The sequence below is a fragment of the Acomys russatus genome, chromosome 4 (assembly GCF_903995435.1).
Source record: "Acomys russatus chromosome 4, mAcoRus1.1, whole genome shotgun sequence".
In the NCBI taxonomy this organism is placed as follows: Eukaryota; Metazoa; Chordata; class Mammalia; order Rodentia; family Muridae; genus Acomys; species Acomys russatus.
The window spans coordinates 9,087,195-9,096,431 of record NC_067140.1 but is presented as its reverse complement, the minus strand read 5'-3'; the positions used below and the strand labels follow the sequence as shown (position 1 = coordinate 9,096,431).

The window sequence follows — 9,237 nt, the reverse complement described above, 5'->3', positions numbered from 1 at the left end:
CACACACACACACACACACACTTGTTTTTATGCTGCAGAACCTCCAACTTTCCATTCTTGCCTTGCTACAGCCACCAGCACATGTTTGCTACACACATTTCGCCCATATTATTCCCTCATGCACAAGTTTCCAAGTTACCTTGATTTCTTCACACAGCAACTTCCACTGGTTATGTTTTGACTATCAAGTATCCCACAAAAGGCTCTTGTGTTGAAGGACTTGGTCTCCCTGGTTGAGCAAGTGAGAGTTGACTATGTTATGGGGTCTTGGATCTAATCGTTGGATTAATCCACTGGTGTAATTCATAATGTTGTAGCATTGTTGCGATGATGAAGACTCTATGAGGTTTGAGAAAGCATATTACTGAGGACATGTCTTTGAAGTTTTCACCTTGTCCCCTGTCTCTTTCTGCTTCTTTGGAAGTCATCAACAGGAATTTCTCCACCATCTTCTTATATTCCCATGACAGTCTGTCTCATCATAAGCCAAAAGCAGGGGAGCCTGGAGTATAACTTCGGAAAATCGGAGCCAAAATCAACTTTCCCATCTTTGAGCTATTTTTTCATAGGTATTTACTACAGTAATGAAAAACTGACTTACACAGCATTGGAAGCCAGAAGCATGTTAGGAGCCTCTGTGTCAGCATGGCAGAGCTTATAAAACCCCACACAAGCACTACCATCGGACCAGGAGGAGGTCCTAAGTCACAGCATGCGAGTAATGCTGTAAACTGGGACCTATTTGTGTTCTCTGATGCTTTTTCCACCCAGAGACTTAGTCAGCAGCCAGGAGGTGTCCAGTAAAAGTTTGATGGATGAATGAAAAAGAGAACAGAATCAATAACATTAAACACATGCAACTTGTCATGCCTACAACCAACACCCTCTGTCACAATGTTTTCACTTCCTTTTGTCTGTCTCATCTCCCTTGATATCATGATTTATAAGTTACCACCCAACAGGCACAGTGGCTGGCGACTCACAGGCATACTCTAAAATCCTGGTCCAGGAATTGCTGTTATGTTTCTTCCAAGACACCATTTTATATATTTCCATGTGTCAAAAATCCCATCCACCCTATTCTGCCATATATATTCTATTTTTTTCACATTCCTCACTAGATTTTTGTTTGTTGGTTTGTTTTTATTATTCGAGACAGAGTTTCTCTGTGTAGCCTTGGCTGCCCTGGACTCACTTTGTAGACCAGGCTGGCCTCGAACTCACAGAGATCTGCCTGCCTCTGCCTCCTTGAGTGCTGGGATTATGGGTGTGTGCCACCGCACCTGGAGTCATTACTAGATCCTAATTGTCCAGATTTGAAACACTTGACACATATAAAGGTGTGGTCTTATCACATTCTTTCTTTAACATGGGTATCTCTGTACAGGTAAGAAGTGTTCACCCCTTGGCACTCACCATGAGAATTCCAGTGGAAAAGCTCTCCCAAGCTTGTCTGAGATTTGGTTTAATCAGAAACCCCGTGAGTGTTATGGAAAGGAGGAGAAGGATGGGGAAGGTGATAGAAACTACTTTCCATTATTTAAATTTATTTTCTATTGCTTTAAAATGTGTTTTTAATTATGCGTATACTTATGTGTCTGACTCTGGGTCTTTTGTGACAGGCAGAGCTGTCAAATCTCCCTGAAGCTGAAACTACAGATGGTTGGGATCTGCCTGGCAAGGATGCTAAAACCAAATTCACATCTTCTGGAAGAACACACAGCACTCTTAACGACTTTGCCATCTCTTCTGCCTCAGTTTCCTGTTTTCAATGATCCTTAACGCCACTCAATATCTGTGCTTTCGCTGCTGTTTTAGGGCGTTCCATATTTTTAAAAGCACTTGGTGTCTGTACTGGAACTTGGGCTTCTGCCATGCAGAAAACAACAATAACAAAGCAAAATGTCCCACTTAAAGGGTCAGGACGTCACAGGACTATTCCCGTTGGTTTCTGACGCAGCCTTGACGTTCCTCTACCAGCCCATTTCTTCTTCACCTCCCCTTCTTCCTCAAGATTCTCCCATGCATGACTAGGATTGCAAGGAGTGGACAGTCCTAGGATGTATTCTGTGAATGAAGTTGTAATGTGAAGGAAACTAAAAAACATGTAACTTCATATGTGTAACAGGAACAGGCGTGGCTTAGAATTCAGATTCTGCCAGTTGCTCTCTGTGGTTCCCTAGAAACTTGACACATGCTGCTTAGAGTTCTAGTCTGTGTTTTTTGTAAAAAGTTCACGTGACTATGAATGGTATGTCGCCATGTCCTCCTAAGGCAAGGCTGGGACTAGGCTGAAGCAAGTGGTGCTAATATGGTGCCACATTTAATGAGTTGTTTACCCTTCATGATGCTGAAATTGAGTTTTGTGTTATAATCCAAAGAGACTCAGACACCTCACACGAGGCCTGGCCTTGATAATTCCAAGGAATGAATGATTTATGAGATATCACAGGCTCATAACTGAAAACTTTACACTGTAAGCAGTGAATAAATACTGACCATTGCTCATGACAAGGCTGGCCTTTTACTACTATCTGCTACCAGCACTGTAAATATCTGTAGTATATAGATCCTCACTTAGGATTACACAAAACTATTGTGGTTTTTATGCAGGGATAGTTTTTACTATGTCTTATATGACATTTCAACAAAATGGCAAATGGACACACAGTCCGTGATGGCTAAGTTCTCAAAAATGAAACACAGCCACAGGAAAACTGATACAAGTTTGACTGGTACCACAGGAGCGAAAAGCAGAAACTCAGTTCAGCTGACCTGGGTAGGACTTACCTTGAAAATGCAGCCAGGACAATGGGGAAAAAAAGTCCCAGGGGCCTAATGGCAGGGATGATAGGTCTTTGGTGCATCTGGATTCGGTGACTGACTTCATCATTCTTTGGCCAAGCGAGTCTGAGCACCTCATTCCTTCTCTCTGAACTTCCATCGAGTCAGCTGTCACACTAGAGTCTCTGTCCAGAAGCTGTGTGGTGATTAACACAGGGATGCTGTGGAGAAGCTAACATGTTGTAGCATGCATCCTCTTAGCTGAGATGCATGGGGGGGGGCTTCTATATGTCTCTGATGTGGTGTCACTACACTGTTTCCTTCCCCTCTTTATCCTTGAAGTCAGTCTACAATAACTCTCTCTAGATTGATGTGTGGTCTGGGAAGTCACAATACCTAAACCTCCCCTCTGTGATGAGACACTGGTCCCTGGAATCTAATCAGAGTGGCTGGTCTCTATTTAGTATCCAAAAATGAGAGCTGGGTTTTAAAACTCACATTCATCAATCAAAGAAGAGCAGGGCACAGTAGCCCTGATATTTTCTAGGAATAACTGATCACGAACGTGAACTCTTGTTTATTTTATTTTCCCTGGGCCTTGGTTGATTGTAGTCAGTTGAGTGACTGACACTCTTATGGTAGATATAGTCTCCCCCTCCCCCTCCCCCCCTCTCCCCCACACCACCCCCAGTTCCTGATTTGTAAGTGACAATGCCTCCTATTGCTCCTGTGAACACCTTGTGTCTCCACTGAACTTTCAGAGGTACCACTTTGGGCTCTGAGTTATAACAGAGATGCTTAAAATGCCTTCCGATTTAAGCAAGGTAGAAGGGAAGAATGCTGACTGGCCACTGCCTATGGTTGAATGGAATGCTGGAAGAACAGACTTAGGCAAACAGAAGACATGGTGTCCTAGCCATTACTCATTACTCCTTCCATAGTCACTTGGCAGAGTAGCTATTATAGCATTTAGTAATAACCTATAATTGGGCTCCTTTCTTGAAAGATGTCTCTGACAATGTAGTCTGTGTTATCAGTAGGAATAATCTTTCAAGCATGCCTAATAAAAAGAAGAAACCTCTAAAGTGCCATGTGGACCACTGCCTCTAAGCTTTCAGTCTGGAACGCAGCCTTGCTCTCTAACAGCAGTGACAGTGACGGAGGTTGGGGTAGACCAGGGCGGTGTAACACCAGTCCTCTTGGCTGAAAACCCATGTACTCCAGGGTGTTCCTTCTCTCCCACATTGCTTCAAGGAGCCCACACAGAGAAACATCTGGACAGATGCAATCTACAAAACTCACTGTGAAATATACTAGCTCCCTCAGGCCAATGGGAGCCCACCTAGTAAATGAGAAAGAGGGGGCCCCCACAGTGAATTCTGGAAGCTGGGAGCTGTCTCACATGGGACCCATCTTCCTATGAAGAGTGAATTCCAAGTCAGTAATTCATGCTGAAGCCTGGCAGCATCTGGAAATCTGCACGAGTAGACACGGACATTAACATAAGGGACCAGTCAGGACCCATTGCCATTGTCTGTCTTTGTCTCAACAGAGGACAGGGAGAAGAACACAACAGCCTTGGGTTGTCAATAGACGACCATCCCCAAGGGTCTATTTCTTCCAGAATGACTACGCCCTCGAGGATTACAGAAGGGGCTTTAAAAGCAGAGCTTCATTTAATTTGCACAACAGCCACAAGCCTGTCTGTCTTTCCCACCTTGGTGGCTTTGTGTATGAGTCAAAGGAAGCCTTAAAACTTCCCCAAAGTCACCTTGAGACCCAGGAGGAAAACTCAGCCAGCCCTGAAACCCTGTTCTCATATATACACTGAGAATACAGTGTCCAACTTTGCCTACAAGCACAAGAATCCCATTGCAGCACGTAGTCACAAGCCCTCTTCTCACAGCAACCAGCTCCTGGAGCCCTGACAATGTGACTTTGTGTTTCTTGCATGACCACAGTGACATACACACACTGCTATTTTTTTCGCTTTGGGGATAGGCAGGGTTTAAAGGGTGGGGGGACATCTGTGTAAAGAAACTGTTTTCTCCCAGCCATTGCTCAGGTGTGAGGATAAAAAGGGGAGGGTGAGGGAGGAGTGCAACATAATTAAGTGAACAATTAAAAAAATTTCCAAACTCCTGACTTCAATTAACCTCTGAGCTCAGGCCTGCCTCAATCTTCTGGCTTATAATATGATGGACCCCGGCTGCAAAACTGGTTTGGGGTGTTTCCTAGTAGCTTGCTCTGGTTTCCTGATGGGGAAAAGACATACTGAGTTTATGACTAAGACATCTTGCAAGGAAATAGGCCAGTGATGACAGAGAAACAGCCTGGACTCAAGGGGCACTGAGATGGAACACTGTAGGACCAGCAGATGACTCAGCCTCAGGGACCTTTCTCCCCCCCCCCCCACACACACTTAACCTCTGCACTGTCAACATCACACTTTTCCAATCTCTCACCACTTCTCATTTCCAGAGACTAATGGAAAGTGACTGATCCTTGGAGTGACGCCCACAAGGTTTCTTGGCTTGAGAACCTCCACAGTCACAAAGCACCTGTGGAATTAAGGCGGCTGAGTCCCAACCTTTGCCAAACTTGTTCTTTTATGGGAGGCACTGAAAATGATCTTTAAAGTCTCTAAGACCTTAAGCCTCATTTTTCCTACCTATGAAGTGGGAATGATTCCCACCACCTCACAGGAGACTTAGGGACACAAAACAAAATAACGCAAAGAGAAATGCCTAACATGTTTGCTCCAGTTAGGGCTCAGTCTGGAGTGCTTGCTGTAATTGTTACTACTGCTGATATTAGCTTAGGAAATTAATTGTTAAAAATCAAAACAATAAAAATTTAAATGGACCACTTACTACTCCCTACATTGAAACAAGCATCCAGTTACAGTCAGACAGGAATACTCAACTCCCCACCTCATGGTCAGACAGGCTTTTTTTTTTCTTTCTTTCTTTTTTTTTTTTTATTAATTTATTCTTGTTACATCTCAATGGTTATCCCATCCCTTGTATCCTCCCATTCTTCCCTCCCTCCCATTTTCCCCTTACTCCCCTCCCCTATGACTGTGCCTGAGGGGGACTTCCTCCCCCTTTATATGCTCATAGAGTATCAAGTCTCAGACAGGCTCTTAAGCACAGGAAGTATTCCTCAATCACAAGAAAATTGGGATGCGATTTGGCACATCTTAATTCTCACATTACCTATGCTTTTAAGTTATAAAGTATTCCGAGAGTCAATTTCATTATGAAAGCCATCGTGTTTTTTGAGATGCCTTGTTTGTCATACCCCCACTTCTATGTATCACAACTCACCTCAACAATGAGTTCTGGGCTGCAAAGGAGGGTTTGCTCTTGCACCAGTCTTCCACGCCTTTCTCCACCAGCTGAACAAATGCACAGACGTGGTACACCGCCCAGAATTTTGATTCAACTTATTCTTCACAGTACTCCCAAATATTCTTCTATTACTGTCACCTTGGTGGTGGCTGAGAAGCAGATAATAGACCTATAAGAATACAAGAAGACAGAAAAGGCACAAGAGGAAGAAAGTTAAGTGAACCAAGAGGTAGAAGATGGCATTAGGGAGAATCTACTTTTGATAGTAGGTATGACCTCAAACACATTACACTAAGATTGTTTCATATATGACAAAGAGGCTATAGACCAAGGCTAAAATATAGCCCATTGACTGCTGTTTATAAATAAAGTTTTATTGGAAGGAGGCTAATTACCTTTATTCCAACATTGCCAACAGCTGCTGTTAGGTGTAAAGGTAAGCCAGAACAGTTGCTAATAATAATAATAATAACAATAATAATAATAATAACAACAACAACAACAACAACATAGGGTCAACAAAAGCAAATGTGTTTATGTGCTAACCCTTAAACCTTTAATTCTTTCACACTAGTGCGAAAGTGAATTCTGAGCTCTATAAAGGATATGCAGGTTGGATATAGACATTCTAACTTCTGCAAAGGGCACTGTGAGTTCTATTCAAGTACACAGTGAGACCCACACAGGGTTCTAAGATATCTCTCCAGGTGCAGTCTGAGCTCTATCGAATGGCTGTGGACTTCATCCTGTGAGCTTCACCAAGCACACTTTTACCTCTATACAGAGACTAGGAACTCTGAAAATCAAGAAGCCTTCAAAATATGGCACGATGAGCTCTAACAGGCACACTAAGAGCCGTGTAAAGACAAATTGAGCAGCACAAACGAGACTCAATATGTGGGTGAAATAAGTTGTTTGGGTAGGGAGGGGGTGTAGAAGTTGGTTATGGATGAGTTGGAGGAGTAGGCTGGATGCTCAACTTACATTTCAAGAAATTCTCATTAATTAATACAAATACTGTCTTTAAAAACTTTAATACTTTTTAAGTGATTTTTCCAAAGTCTTTATTTGACATTATTACTCACACAAGGCATCATGAACTTCTTCAGGGCAGTATTAATGTGAGTTAGTTTAATGGTACAGTGGACCCTCTTATATACTGGAGAGTTTTATGTTAACTTGATACAAGTGGAAGTCACCTTGAGAAGAGGGAACTTCAATGAAGAAAATGATTCCAGAAGATCAGGCTGTAGACAGTCTTGTAGGGCATCTTCTTAATCCATAATTGATGAGGGAGGCTCAGTCCATTGTGAGTGGTGCCATCCCTGGGATGGTGGTCCTGGGTTCTAAAAGTAAGTCGGCTGAGCAAGTCATAGGAGCAAGCCAGTAGGTCATACCTCTCCATGATCTCCACATTAGCCCCAGGTTCCTACCAAGTTTCAGTTCCTGCCCTGACTTTCTTCAGTGTTGAACAGTGATGTGGAAGTTTAAGCCAAATAAATCCTTTTTTCCCCAAATTCGTTCAAACATGGTGTTTCATCACAGCTAGGATAACACCAATGAAGCAAGAACCCTGAGGTTTATGCAAGGCACCACAAAAACTACCTGAGGCCTGATGACCTTTGTACCTGTACATGATGACCTCTCTCTCTCTCTATATATATATATATATATATATATATATATACATATACATATGCACTGTATGAACTCAGTAAAGAGCACAGTGACTCAAAAAGATGAAGAACATGTAATGTATTCTGGACCACTCAGTATGTACTCTATCCATGACACTGTGAGGTCTATGCACAAGATGAAAATATCAGCATAGATTCATGACATCTACACAGGCCACTTGAATTCCACAGAGTTCTACACTTCTAGAAATTTCACTGTGAGCTCTAAACCACCAACCATGACCTCAACAAAGGTATAGTAGGAGCTCTTCCATTACAGTGTGAGGACTATACTAGGCACTACAGATCCTGTTCGGGTTCTCTATGAGACTTCCTGAATGACACTGTGGGCTCTGAAAAGGGAAACACGAGTTCAGTATAGGGCTGGGTGAGCTCCCCCATGATGCGGCTACCTAGAGGCGTTAAGGAGCCACACAAAATTACACTGGGAGCGATATAATGGATCTTACTAAGTCTCTACTGTGCACTGTGAGTGCTGCCAGGGCTTTCTGAGATATCTGAGCTGAGTACAGAGTATTTTGAGTGCTGTAAAGATGCACCGTGCACTAGGGAGGGGGCATTAGGCACATGGGCAGGAATACTGTGAGCTCAGTACAAGATACGGTGACAGCACATTATGGGCGACAGACAAGGCACTGTGGCTTCTAAGCTCTGCGCAGTAAGATCTGTAGAAGGCATTACAAGCTCTGCAATGGTTAACTTTGAGATATACATAAGGCACTATGAACTCCATATAATTTCATGCCATGCACAAAGAGCTCTGTACCAGGCAATGTGAGTTCAATATGAGTTGTATCCGCAGCGTTATGGCTTTGGTACAGGGCTTCGCAGTTCTACTAAGAACACTGTGGACTTTAAAACTATGCTACAGGCTCTCTCGTGGTGGTATGAGCTTAATACAGAATATGAGATCAATACTGGCCAGTATTTGAAAAGCGTAGTTATGTCTACCCAAGACACTATGGCCTCTACAACATGCACTGTGATCTTATACATGGACTCTAGTCACTCTACAGGGTAACATGGATTAACACGCTGCAATATTAAACCAATGCTGTACATTATATCCTCGATACAAGATAGGTAATATGTGCCATATATGGGACACTTAGCTCTATAAAACGTACTATGAGGTGCATAAAAATAAAGAATGAGCTCTGTGAGGCTCCTAAGCAGTCTGGAAAATGAGCTGTGAGCTGTACATAGGCCATCATGAGGCACATAAGTGCTCCTGTGAGTCCTACATCAGTCCCTACGAGCTCCATGTTGGGCGCTGTGAGCTCTATATTGGTACTACATCTCTAGAGGGCCTCACGTGATCTGTACAGGCTGCTCACAGGGCACTCAGGGTTCTATGGAGAGCACTAAAACTCTACGGAGGTTATCACAAGGCAGTATGTTCT

The 9,237-nt window shown here is 43.1% G+C and overlaps 1 non-coding gene across 1 annotated transcript; it reads right to left on the bottom strand.

The window, feature by feature from the left end:
* Positions 1–6,082: 6,082 nt before the first annotated feature.
* Positions 6,083–6,209, bottom strand: LOC127188724 (small nucleolar RNA SNORA40). The gene has a single exon (XR_007830572.1). It is a non-coding gene; the product is annotated as a small nucleolar RNA SNORA40 (small nucleolar RNA).
* Positions 6,210–9,237: the final 3,028 nt, after the last annotated feature.